Source organism: Delphinapterus leucas, chromosome 1 (assembly GCF_059928025.1).
Source record: "Delphinapterus leucas isolate spDelLeu-1000000601 "Yukka" chromosome 1, BTC_Dleu_Yukka2, whole genome shotgun sequence".
In the NCBI taxonomy this organism is placed as follows: Eukaryota; Metazoa; Chordata; class Mammalia; order Artiodactyla; family Monodontidae; genus Delphinapterus; species Delphinapterus leucas.
This window is the reverse complement of record NC_143129.1, coordinates 29,817,797-29,830,164: the sequence shown is the minus strand read 5'-3', so window position 1 is coordinate 29,830,164 and position 12,368 is coordinate 29,817,797. Positions and strand designations below refer to the sequence as shown.

Genomic DNA, 12,368 nt, shown 5'->3' with positions numbered 1-12,368 from the left:
CCTGCCAATGCAGGGGACACGGGTTCGAGCCCTGGTCCGGGAAGACTCCACGTGCCGCGGAGCAACTAAGCCCATGTGCCACAACTACTGAGCCCACGCGCCTCTAGAGCCCGTGCTCTGCATCAAGAGAAGCCACCACAATGAGAAGCCTGCGCACCACAACAAAGAGTGGCCCCCACTTGCGCACAGCAACAAAGACCCAACTCAGCCAAAAATAAATAAATAAATAAATAGATTTATTTAAAAAAAGAAGACATTCTTAGGATTCCCTGGTGTGTTGCCCCAAGGTGGGCACTGTGCTGGGGCCAGGGAGGGGGAGATAAAAATGCAGCAGAAGGAGAAGTTCCAGCCTCTAATGATAATCCAGAGAGAAACCCAATGCTGTGTATGAACCTGCACGGGCCCGGACTCCAATGCACAGGTGAGTAGCACAGAGGGTCCCAAGTGGTCTTTCCTCCCACTGGGGAGCAAACGTAACTGATTACAAATACCAACCTGCCAAGCACGGGGTCCAGAGGGCAATTTCATTCTCTGACCAAAAACCCACCCAAGTTTTCTGCTTAGAACATTAAAAAAGATTTCGTTCAGGAAGTGATACATGAAGCAGTCAAGATGCTCTGGAGTTGGGTGCCCCAGGTTCAAATCCTGACTCTGCTGTGAACCTAAGCAGTCATTTAAGCTCATCTTTGCAACTGAGTTTCCCTCATCTGTTCTCAAGAGGAGTGGGTTAGATAATCCATATAACAGTACTTAGGACCCCAAGTGCCTGGCACACAGTAGGTGCTCAAAACCATTAGCCGACATGATCATTATTAAGACCACACGGACACTCTGGAAGGACTCAGCAAGTCACTCAGACCTGGTGAGACCAGTGTGGACAACCCTCTTACCGATTTCTACCCCAGCACCCGGGCTGGGTACAGTACCAGATCTGACTCGGGGAGAGCAGACTCGCCCTCTCTCGGGGGCCAGTGAGGCTGATTCAGCTGTGGTGTGAGGCATCGTTCAGGACAGGTGGTCTGGTGTGCTGGCGGCCTGCTTGGAGTGCCTAGACAACCAGGACATAAATACCGCTGGTAATCCTCACCATGGTCAATACCACTCTCAGAGGAGATAACAGCACAGGAGGCTTCCGCCAGGTAAGCACAGGCTTTTGACAGTGCTGGGGAACCCCTCTGACCCCCACAAGTTCCCTGTCTCCAAGCTACAGCCCATCTGCTGCCAGATTAACCTTCTCCAAATCCATTTTCATCATGTCAAGCCCCGGCTCAAATGGCTCGTAGTTTTCTAGAGGATAAGCTCCAAACTCCTGAGTCTGAAGTCGGGACCCAGGCCTCCCGTCCAGCCTCCGCTTACACCTGTGCCATGTAAGCGCTGCTCCAATTCCTTCCCTCTCACACCAACCCTTCACCCCTGCACTTCTAAAACTGAATGAGGCCTGCCTCCGGGCCCGTGCATCAGCTCTGCTCCACCTGGCCAGGCCACTCCAGGCCTGTCCCTGAACCCGTTTCCTATAATCTGTTTCCTCACCTGGATATTACGACAGCATAAGTTCTTATTATGTCCAATCTAAATAAGAGAGGCAGAAGTACTTTGAAATGTATGAACATGTCATATATATTCAAGGACACATTTCTAATCAGGCCCTAACTTACTCTTGGCTCTTATGATTTTGTCTTCCCATCAGCTGATGTAAATTTTCCACTGCTGGTCAGATTCTGCCCCGTTTTGTAAGTTATCTTTGGCACACAGAAGTCTTTCCAATAATAAGCCCCTCGGGAGGCTCACATCTCACACGCCTCTGACTCTTTCCCCACCTACCTCCACACACAGACAGACCCTGACCACACAAATACAAGTGTCATCTGTACTGTCACACAGGTAGGTGAATAAGAACCCTGGTGGGGAACCCTGGAGCTGTAGTTGAGGAGTTTATCTTAAACTAAAATCAGATATTTAAGGGGTTGTGTTTAAATCTGGCCAAAATACTGTGGGTGGCTTTGGGAGGCTGACTGATGGCCCCCCAGAGATGTTCACACCCTAATCCCCAGAACCTGTGACTATGTTCTCTTATGTGGCAAAAGGGACTGCTGAAAGGGTGATTACGTTACAGATCTTGAGATGGGGGGGATTATCCACCTGGGCCCAATGTAATCAAGGGTCTTTATGAGACAGAGAGAGGCAGGAGGATCTGAGTCAGAAGAGGGAGAGAAAGATGTGAGAAAGGCAGACATTGGAGTGATGCAGTTGTGAGGAAGGAACCACCGCCAAGGGATGCAAGCAGCCCCGAGAGGCTAGAAAGGCAAGGGGAGGGGCTCTGCCCTTGAGCCTCCGGAGAGAATCTGCCCTGCTGACTCCTTGATTTCAGCCAGGTGATACCCATTTCAGACTTCTGACCTCCAGAGCTGTAAAATAATAAATTTGTGGTGTTTAAGTCATTGAATCTGTGGTAATTTGTTATAGCAGCAATAGGAAACTAATGCAGTGGCTATTTTTAAAAGATACATCATTGGTTTGGGAAGAGGGGCGATATTCTAGAATAATTTCCAGATCATTCATCTAAAATAACTTAGTTTAGTCACTCCACAAGTGGTACTGAGTGCCAGCTAAGTGCCAGGTGCTGTGGTAGGTTCTCGCATATCCCATGGGCAGCTCAAGACACATTCTTGTTCCTGATGACAGAGTCCTGCCTGCTTTCAGTATAAATATGCCCCATTCGTCTACCAGCCTCTTTCCCAGGCTCGGTGCAACACTGAAAGCATTATGGAGATGCTTTACATTACGTTACATGCCAGGCACTGTGCACGGCCTGGGGTACCGCAACGTCCAAGCAAGAGCCCGCACCCCTCAAAATGCTCCTCAGTTCTTACGTTCTTAATCTTTCAAAACACTTTCACTTCAGATTAAATATTTCAGTGCAACAGTATTAAAAACAAGAACAGCTACCAGTTATTACTCCCCTTCTGTGTGTATCACTTTTTATTAGTCCTAATCCTACAGCAACCCTGTGAGGTATTACTGTCCCCATCTACTGATGAGACTCAGCTCCCAGGTAAAGAAATCTCCTCTAAGTCCCAATGCTGTCAGGGGCAGGCCCATCCATGCCTGTCTGACCCCAGGCTCAAGTCCTTTCCTCCTGCAGCCTAGGAAGTGAGCAGATAAGAAACCTGCCCCCAGGTCAGTAACAACAGTCACTCTCCTGGGGGCTTCCCTGGTGCCGCAGTGGTTGAGAATCTGCCTGCCAATGCAGGGGACATGGGTACAAGCCCTGGTCCGGGAAGATCCCACATGGCGTGGAGCAACTAAGCCCGTGAGCCACAACTACTGAGCCTGTGAGCCACAACTATTGAAGTCTGTGCGCCTAGAGCCCGTGATCCGCAATAAGAGAAGCCCGCGCACCACCACGAAGACCCAACACAGCCAAAAATAAATAAGTAAAATAATTTAAAAAAAAAAAAAAAAAGAAATGCCTTAGAAAAAAGAAAAAAAGTCACTCTCCTGGAAACACGGCAAGGTTCATGCCCTGAAAAGTGTGTCCACCTGGTTGCAGAAAATCATAAGTCATAAAAATCCAGGAGCTGACTGGGCTCTCAAAGGCCACCTGGCCAAACTCCCTTTCTGGAAAGCTCCTCAGCTACCAGGTTGAGAGTGTTAGGCTTCTCAGCACCAGCGATCCCACCCCGGTTCTGTCTCAGACGTAAGTGGGAGAAAGAGGCAGGAGCCCCACACTGAGTCCACTCTGGGCGTGCGCCTCCAGAAGGAGCTGTTGGGTACGCGGCCCCCAGTCCTGCCACGCTGACTCCTAGAACCTGCCTCCATCAGCAGCACCCCCAAACACCACACACAGGCCAGGCACGGACACCTGTGCTCGTCACTGGTGCAGACATTAAATTAACGGGTCCTGCCACCGAGGTCCCGTGCAACCCTCTGGCACTACAAGCGTACGCAAAACCCCAATAGTTTTTAAGACCAGTGAGTTAACCCTACGAGGGACGACCCTAGACAGACAACAATACTCAGGAAGAGAAATGAGAAGAGGATGTTCAGAGGAAGAGGCGACTGTCTCCTCGCTGACCTCCACTCTCCTTTGCTGGCAGAACTAAGGCCACGGGCCCAGGCCTGGCCTTCAAGGCCCTTCACTGTGGACCCCAAGACATCTTTCCAGCTTTTATTTCCTACTATCTCCACCCCACACCAGCGCTTCAGCCAGAATGGCTCATGCCCCAACACACACACACACACACACACACACACACACTTTCCTACTTCCACGTGCTGCTCCCACCTCCTCCCCCGGGACACCCTTTCCTCTGCCAAAATCCTACCCATCCTGATGGAATGTTAGACGCTCCATAGGGTCTGCCCCCCATCCTAAAGTCACTTCTTGTCCTCTAAAGTCCCTCATCTCTTAATGGCCTAAGGTCACCCTGCCATGCCCTATATGACTTTTAGAGTACCTGTCCCATCTCCCAGGCTGCAATGGTGCGCTCCTGGAGAGAGGATCTCTTACCCAGACCTATACTCCCCTTGAGGGTTGGTGCTGTACCATGTCCATACCAGCAGTTTAATACCCACGGGCGCCCAGGGGCTCCCCAGCTTCTCAAGCTCCCTCTTCTAGAACCCAGAACCCAAGAGACACCAGGGATGCTAAGCATCTGGGAAACGCTCTTTCTGTCACCAATCACCCTGAAACCGCCACCATCCAGAGCCATGGACACAGCGGCAGCAGCACCCTGTGCTAAATGGGGTGAGGGCAGAAGAGGGAGAATGGAGGAAAAGCGTCGTTCACAGGGGCCCAGAGCCTGCTCACATGCGCACACAGACACTGGGAGGGAGGGGTGGCGGCACACCCAGGATGCAGCACCTCTACTGCGTCCTCTGCTCGGTCCCACTCCTTGCTTAGAAGAAGAGTGAGAGGGAAGAGGGACAAAAGACAGCAGGCCTGGCTGCCAGTGAGCTCACACGGGCTGGAACAGGGGCACAGCAGGTCTGACCTGTATGTGGTGCCCAGCCCTTGCTCTACCAAATGCTGGCTGTAAACACGTTAGGGGGCAAGAACCACAAACTGCTTTTTCGATCTCAGACAGATGGGGAGATGTTTGCTCCAGCACCTGTCAAACAGTAACCACCTGCAGGTCACAGGGCAACCTATTCTTACCTTCACCCTCCCCTGAGCCAGGACCCGGGCCAAACGCAGACAAAACATGCCAGACAGAAAGCAAACACCGGCTTGACCCCAGGATCTGGATTTAATGTAAAAGTTCTGGGTGTGTGAACAGACCCCAGGACCTCCCATCCCGCCCGGCAGACGGCAGGATCATTGCCATCAGGCCCTCCGGTTCCCAGACAACAAGGGTACTACGATGAGGCTGATGGAGGAGGGTGGCCAACCAGGCCCGGGTTCCAGGCCCACCCTGGGCACCAGCCACATGTGACCCTGGGCACATCCGCTCTCCCTTGGGCCTGAGTTTCCCCGTTTCCTCATGTGTAAAACAAGGTGATTGACCTAGATGATTTCCAGTTCCCAGAGATTAGGACACGGCCGTTTACCCTGAGCACAGAAGGGCTGTGCTGAGAATTGGGATTTAACAGGTTCTAGAAAGAATCATACACAAAAGAATCTGAGTACTAACCCTTCTAGACGTTCTATGAAAATAGCAAGTGCGGAGGGGCAGACCTGCTTCTCGGGGGTGGTGAGGTGTTTCCCAGGCCAGCAAACACCTCTGGGAAAATCCATCGGTGGGGGGGCAGGGAGCGCGCCCCTTCTCAGACGGCCAGGAAACCCATCCTGCCCCGTTACACACGCACGCGCACACACACGTACACACACGCGCGCACGCACACACACACACACTCCTCCTCAGAGGCTGGCAGGGGCCTGGCTTCCCCTTCAAGCGCCACCCACAGCCCAGCCTCCCCCTCTCACATCAAGCAGAGGGCCTCACTTACTGCAACTGACCTCTTGTTTCCTCAAAACAGAGGCAATCAGATGTGCTCACCCTCAACCCTCGGTCCGGTCTCAGCCCTCCCCCCGCCTCTCCTCCCATCCTATCTCCTCCCTGCACTGGCCGTTCCCCTCCTCCCTCTCCCTCCTCCTTTAGGACTTCGCCCGGGACCTATTTTTCCTTTTGCCTTCAATGTCTCCTTCCACAAAAGCTTTCCCCCTCAAGCCCACAAACCCCGCTCTCGGCTTTCACGTACCAAATACTGAAAAACCTCCCGTTGACTCTGCTTCTCCTTCAGCCTCATCCCGGCCAACCCTGCCTTCCCTTCTCCCTCAGCACAGGCTGCCCCTACCCCGAGCTCTCCCCCTGTGGCACTCACCATGGCCACCTGATGGCTCCACCCACCTGAGTCAACACCACCCACCTGAGTCAACACCACCCTCCTCAGCCTTTCCCGCGGGTCCCACCCTCTCCCCTGAAATCCTCTGCTGGGTTGCCATGTCTCACCCGGCCCCTCATCTCAACCTCCCTCACCAGCTCCCCTTCCCCCCTCCACCTCCACAGGAGTCCCCAGGCCTGGTCCCCAGCCCCCATCCTCCCTGCTCTCTACGCTGTCCCCTGGGCTGCTTCAGCCTCCCCACGGGCTGGCAGCTCCCCCAGGACCGTGCATCCCATTCCCAGGCTGGGCAGGCCATCTCAACCACTGGCCCAATTCTAGAACAAATCCAGTTACACACACGCCACGTCTCTCCCTCCAAGTCCCACAGGCACCGATGAAGGGGCACAGGGAACCCGGGGGGCGGGGAGGACGGAACCGTTCTGGACCTTGACTGTGGTAATGGTTACATGACTATATGCATTTGTCAAACGGCACAACCGCGCACTAGAAAGTGTGAATTTACTGTATGCAAATTGTACCTTAATAAAAAAGGATAGGAAAAAGGTCCCGGAGGCACCTCAACCCCTTCCCGTCTAAAACTAACATCACCGTCTTCCTGCCGCCAGCCCAGCTCTGCCCCCTCTGTTTTCAGCGGTGACACCACCATCCACCCCAAACAGTCCCCACCCCTCCCTCCACTAGAAATCTCAGCCCAGTGGCCAAGCAGTAACTTATTCTAGAGAGTCCACCTGCACAGATTTATAATCTCTTGAATCTATGCCTTCATTCCACCTCCCCACTACCCGCCACCTGGGACTCAGGCCGCCTTCACTTCTCACAGGCTGCCTCATGGGTCTCCCTCCCCATCCACCCTGATCTCTCAAAGTGACCCATTCCAAGACCCATTCTGCACAGCCTGCCTGCCTGAGTGCCCTCCCCTCTCCTCCCCACAGCAGCGCCCACCTTTGCCCCTCCCTGCTCAGGCGTCAGCTTCAGATCCTTCTCTCCCATGGAAAGCTGTTCCTCCTTCAGGCCCTAGCTCCTAGACCTCCCAGCACAGGAAGGCGGTTTCCCAGCCCTTTTCCAGCAGAACCAGCACCGCTGCGCCCTGGGTTCCCACAGCAGAGGACTGCACCCGCCCTAGGTCCTGCACGGTCTGCCAGTACCCACAGGTACCCACGTCCACTGTGCACATGCCAGGGCAGGGAGCCACCTCCCTCTCTGTCAGAGCCCACTAGGCTGCAGCTGAGTTGTGGGAGCCCAGGGAACCCTTTCTGGCCTGAACTGAACTGTCAGCTGAAAATTACCAGGAGCCCTATGCCAAAGCCCTCCTGCCCCCCACCACCCCGACCCTACGGAAGCCCAGTGGCAGCAATGCTGCTCAGACTATCCTAAACTCCTAAGGGCAGATCAGACAAGCTGCTTCAACAGGAAATGGGGTGGGGGACTCACCCCACTCTGCTCCCTTGCCCAGCCTCCCACTGCTCCCCTGCCACTCCCTACCCTCCGGCCAGACTGCACTCACCCCTACCAGACACTCAGCCACCCCAATGCCTCTGCTCAAATAGCCCACTGCCTGGACCAATGCTACTCAAAGAATGGTCATTGGACTCATATTGTCATCCTCGGTGAGATAACAGGAGTAAGGGCTCAGAAACTTTCACAGCAATTTAGCACCGTCACGACATTTTTACTGTGTTTTGCAAAAGCGCTGGTCTGCAACAAACTGGGAAAAAATAAAACCTGGCCTTCAGCATAGAGCGTCTGGGAAGCACTGGCCCCTCACCCCTCCAAACTCCTGCCTCTTCCTGCTGAAATCTTTCTCATGCTCAGAGTCCCAGCTAACACGCCTTCTCCTCCAAGAGCCTTGCCGTTTCCACCAGCCAGAAGTGGTCTGATCTAGACCCGGAGCCCTAGATCTGCACACTGAGGGTGTTTAGGTGGTATCTGCACACCCCTTATTACAACTCCCTGAGGTCCGGGAACCAAGGAATTGTTCACTTTTATATTTCCAATGCCACGCTCAAGGCAGACAATCAGTCAATATCTGTTCAACAAGGAGGGAATAACCCACAATTCCAGAGCGGGCTTTTCTTCAGGGCAGGATGTGGAGAAGCACCAACCCTTAGAGCACACAGGGATTTTCCAGGTTTCTAGCAAGTGCAGCCCCTCTCCCTCGGCCCAGATGGAAATGGGATATTTTAAAAAAGCAAGTCGAGGACTCCGGAGACAAGAACTCAGTCACTATTCACTACAACAGAATCTACAATACCCTGAAAGGGCAAGGTGAGTGAAAAACACTCAGCTTTCTCATGAATCCTTCTCTACATGCACAGAGTAAAAATAAAGCACATCCAAGTATGGAGAATAAAAAAAGATTTTTCAGGGTCATTTCCAATGTTAGATATTCTGTGGGCCCCTGACCTCAAAACAAAAGGTCAAGGGCTCAGGAGCCTGTAACCCCACGACAAACATGCTTGTGGACAGACCAGTGGACACCCACTTGGGTCTGAAAAGTGTGGGGAGCAGCCCACCCAGACACATCAGGGTCTGCCTCAGAGTCGGTGGACCCCATCCCCCGCATAGGTGCAACTCCTCAAGGAGCAGGGCCCTCTCACTCCCCCTCTCCCACTGGCTCTTCTTTCTACTGGCTCTCCCAGGTTCCTGGCTGTTGTTTAGCAAGAATGCTGGAACTATTTCCAGATGCCACTGTCAGATCAAGACAACTCTCTAAATATTCCTGTCTAATTTTGCACACAGCTCTTGTTTCAACTGACAAAGATAATGACTCAGTATCCACAGCTCTTGATGGAAAATTACCGTGCCAAGTTTGGAGCTTCCCAATAATACACTCCTGTAAACTTCTTTTTGAGAAAAGAGAAGTGACCTCCCTGTCCAGATTCTTCTCTATAGGCAAGAAAGGGCACCCAAAAGACACCCTAACTAACCAAGGAATGTTATGGGAAAATCCTGATACATCCCCATAGGATCAATTAACGACAAGAAAAAGAAATTCATGGTAGGGGTTTCAGATGTTTTTCCTTGCCCTGTACAATGATCACCATTCTTCACTTTTCTGCGTCCCCACCAGTTTGGGACTTTGAGGTTTGGGGCATAAATTCTGGGTTACAGTGAAGGCAAAATCTAGACTCAGAAGTAGTGTCTTTCCCCACACAAAAAGAAATGGCTCACTGTCTCTGATGCTTCGATCAACTGTAAAAGAACTGTACAAATTGTACACGTGTCCATTCTGCGCTCCTGGGTAGCCTCTCTCTTGGAGGAGTACATGGCACATGTACATACACCCACATATATGTCTGAAATGCAGCCACACACTTACTCTCTGCAGACCCAGGCCTGGCACCCTCCCACATCATAAGACATAAGAGATATCTCAGCCAATCAGTAAGGATGAGCAAAGCATCACCTTGGAAAAGCCGCTTATGGATAACTGAATTGGCCTTTCTGCCAGCATTCAGACAGTATAAATTTGTTTGCTCACTATTTAAAAACTGCCCCATGGTTATTTCATATGCGTATCTCCCACAGTCTTGCAAAGTCCCCAAAGACAGAAACCACAAGTCTCCCACTTCTTTTGTACTCTGGACCCAGCCAGTCACTGCCATGCACCCAGCAGGCACAGCAAATGACCATGGGTTTCTACCTCCTATCTCACTCCTATCCCCCCAGGTACAGAGTGGGGGACTCCATTAAAGCCCAACCTACAGGGCTTCTATCATTGGTTTAGGACAGAGATGCTACCCTTTACATAAACCTCTCAGCCAGTCATGGACAGGTCCTAGGGGGCCTCTGGCAGCATGGGAAGACTTTTTACAGTTTTACCTCAGTGGTTCTCAACCAAGGCTGCTTTTGTCCTCTAGGAGACATGTGGCAATGTCTGGAGACATTTTTGGTTGTCACAAATAGTGTGTGTGTGTGTGTGTGTGTGTGTGTGTGTGTGTGTGTTGGGGGGGGTGGGGGTTACTAGCATCTAAGGGATAGAGGCCAGGGATGTTGCTAAAGGTTGAGAAACGCTGTCTTATGTGACACACACGTAAGTGCTCACACCACCTTAGTTCACTTTTCCTTTGAGTTGCCCAAGGTCAGGCCCAAAATCCTAACCCGGCCTTGTCTGCATTATTTGCAAAGTTGAAAATGCCCAAAGTCATCACCAGTCTTAAAGATGCTGCTCCTGAGAACCACCAGCCCCTGCTTTGTTTCTTCTCCGGAGATGGGCCCTCCTGCCAGCATGACCCACCCATGCACAGCATGACAACTGGCAGGCTGGCATCAGGCATGCTCAAATCCTTTGGCAACAAGTTAGACCTGGCAGGCCCAGCTCCTCAGTCTTCTGTCACGCACACCCAAGGTGCAAGTGAGCATGGACAAGTTTTCCAATGGGCTGCAGGCCCTACCCTGGATGAGAGGCTGCACTTAAGTCTCTCACCCTTCAGAGGACTGGCACCTGTCGTCCAAATGGAGAGTTCCAGCATCCAGGCCTGCCCCCGCAGCATTTTCCATCCCACAAGGCACATGGGAGAACTGGCCTGGGTTTGGCAGAGGAGCAGAGACTGGGCAAAGGCACGAGTTTAGGCAATTAAGCCCAAACCATTCACAAGACCCCCGGAGTTTGGAGAAGTAGGAGGAGGGGCCAAAGAAAAGCCAACGGAGGAAAGGACCAAGAAGGGTCCTCTTTCCCAAGTTCATCCAAAACCCCCAACTGTGGAACCCAACAGCTGGCTCGGGTCAAGCGAGTCAAAGTCCTGGCACAAACCTGGGGCCAGGGGCAGTTAGCGCCCCTGAGACACTGCAAAGGGGTCTAGGCGTGAAGAGAAATATTATCATGAGAAAGCGAGGCAGGAAAGCAGTACTGTCGACCAAGAGACAAGGCACCAGCACGCGGCCCTCGTCCCCTCCCCGAGACAGGTATGGGCTAAGGTGGGCACGGGGGTAGGAGACAGCCGCAGGGCGCCCGGAGCTTGGGGCAAATGAAACTCGCAAACGGGAAGCCGCGCTGTTACTTGAGGATACAAGAAGGGCCCAAGCGGGTGGTGAGCACAGATCTGGCCGCAGGCAGACGGCGCCCAGGGCACGCGGTGGGTGGCAGCCTTACCCGGCTGCAGGAAGCTGGGATCCGCGGTCACCTTCGCGCAGCCTCCGCGCGCTCGCCGTAGCGTAGACACCCGGCATGCACTCCGTATCTGTTTACCAGCTCGCCCTAGCCCAGAGACCCAGCGCCGGGAGCCCCGCCCCGCAGGCCGCTCCCATTGGCTGCGCCGCCACCCCCGCCCCCAGTCCAACGGCGCGCGGCGCGGGGCAGCGTGCACGGCCCGTGCGCTCGACCCGCGGCCAATCGGGACGGAGGGCAGAGAGAGAGGAGCCAATGGGAGGCCGCCCCAGCGCGCGGGCCCCTCCCGTTCTTCCCTACCGGCAGCCCTTTCCTCTAGTTGGGAAGGCTGGGTAAAGGCTGGGCTGCAGGAGTGGGTGCTCGATGTGGCTGCACCCCGAGAACTAGCCCTTCGGTAGATGAGGCGGCGGGCGCAGCCGCGGTGGCCAGCGGTTGGATGTCACGTCCCGGCCGGTGCTCGCCGCGCCTCCGAGCGGGACTGGAGGGGAGGCAGTGGAAGGAACTGACGTGACTGCAGTGGGCTGGCCCGTGCTCTCCTTTTGTAACGAGGGCCCCCTCCCAGTTCCCACAAAAGACTCCCACAGAAGGTGGAAGCGCTGTGGGCCGGCTGAGTGCAGGCCCGCCTCGGGCGCCCGGCCCCGCCCACATGTCGCGTTTCTCTTCTGGCTAAGAGTGTTGGCCCTGTGGGCGCGTCCCAGGCTGGGTCGCCCGAGCAGTGGCCCCGGTGCGTGCGGGGTCGTATACCCCTGTCAGCAAGGCTCCTCGCGGAGGCCCGGCCCTCCTCGGAGTAGCGGGCACAGGCCAGCACGTGGAAGGAGCGGAAGCGGGCTCTGCGGCGGGCTGCCGGCTCGATAAGAAGCGGAAGACAGGGAACTGCCCCCTGAGGAAGTGCCTCCTCCCAAACGGAGTGGCCCCA

The 12,368-nt window shown here is 53.9% G+C and overlaps 1 protein-coding gene across 4 annotated transcripts in view; it reads right to left on the bottom strand.

Annotated features, from left to right (window-relative positions):
* The window catches only part of COQ8A (coenzyme Q8A), a 49,922-nt gene extending 37,988 nt beyond the window's left edge, over nt 1-11,934 (bottom strand). For 2 of the 4 annotated variants that reach the window (XM_089907564.1, XM_022579384.3), the window contains exon 1: nt 11,438-11,571. The gene's annotated coding sequence lies outside the window, so the exon portion shown is untranslated. Of the gene's footprint in view, nt 1-890; nt 2,406-11,437; nt 11,572-11,752 lie in introns of those variants that run through there. The other 2 variants (XM_089907555.1, XM_089907572.1) reach the window with 2 other exon arrangements.
* Nucleotides 11,935-12,368: the final 434 nt, after the last annotated feature.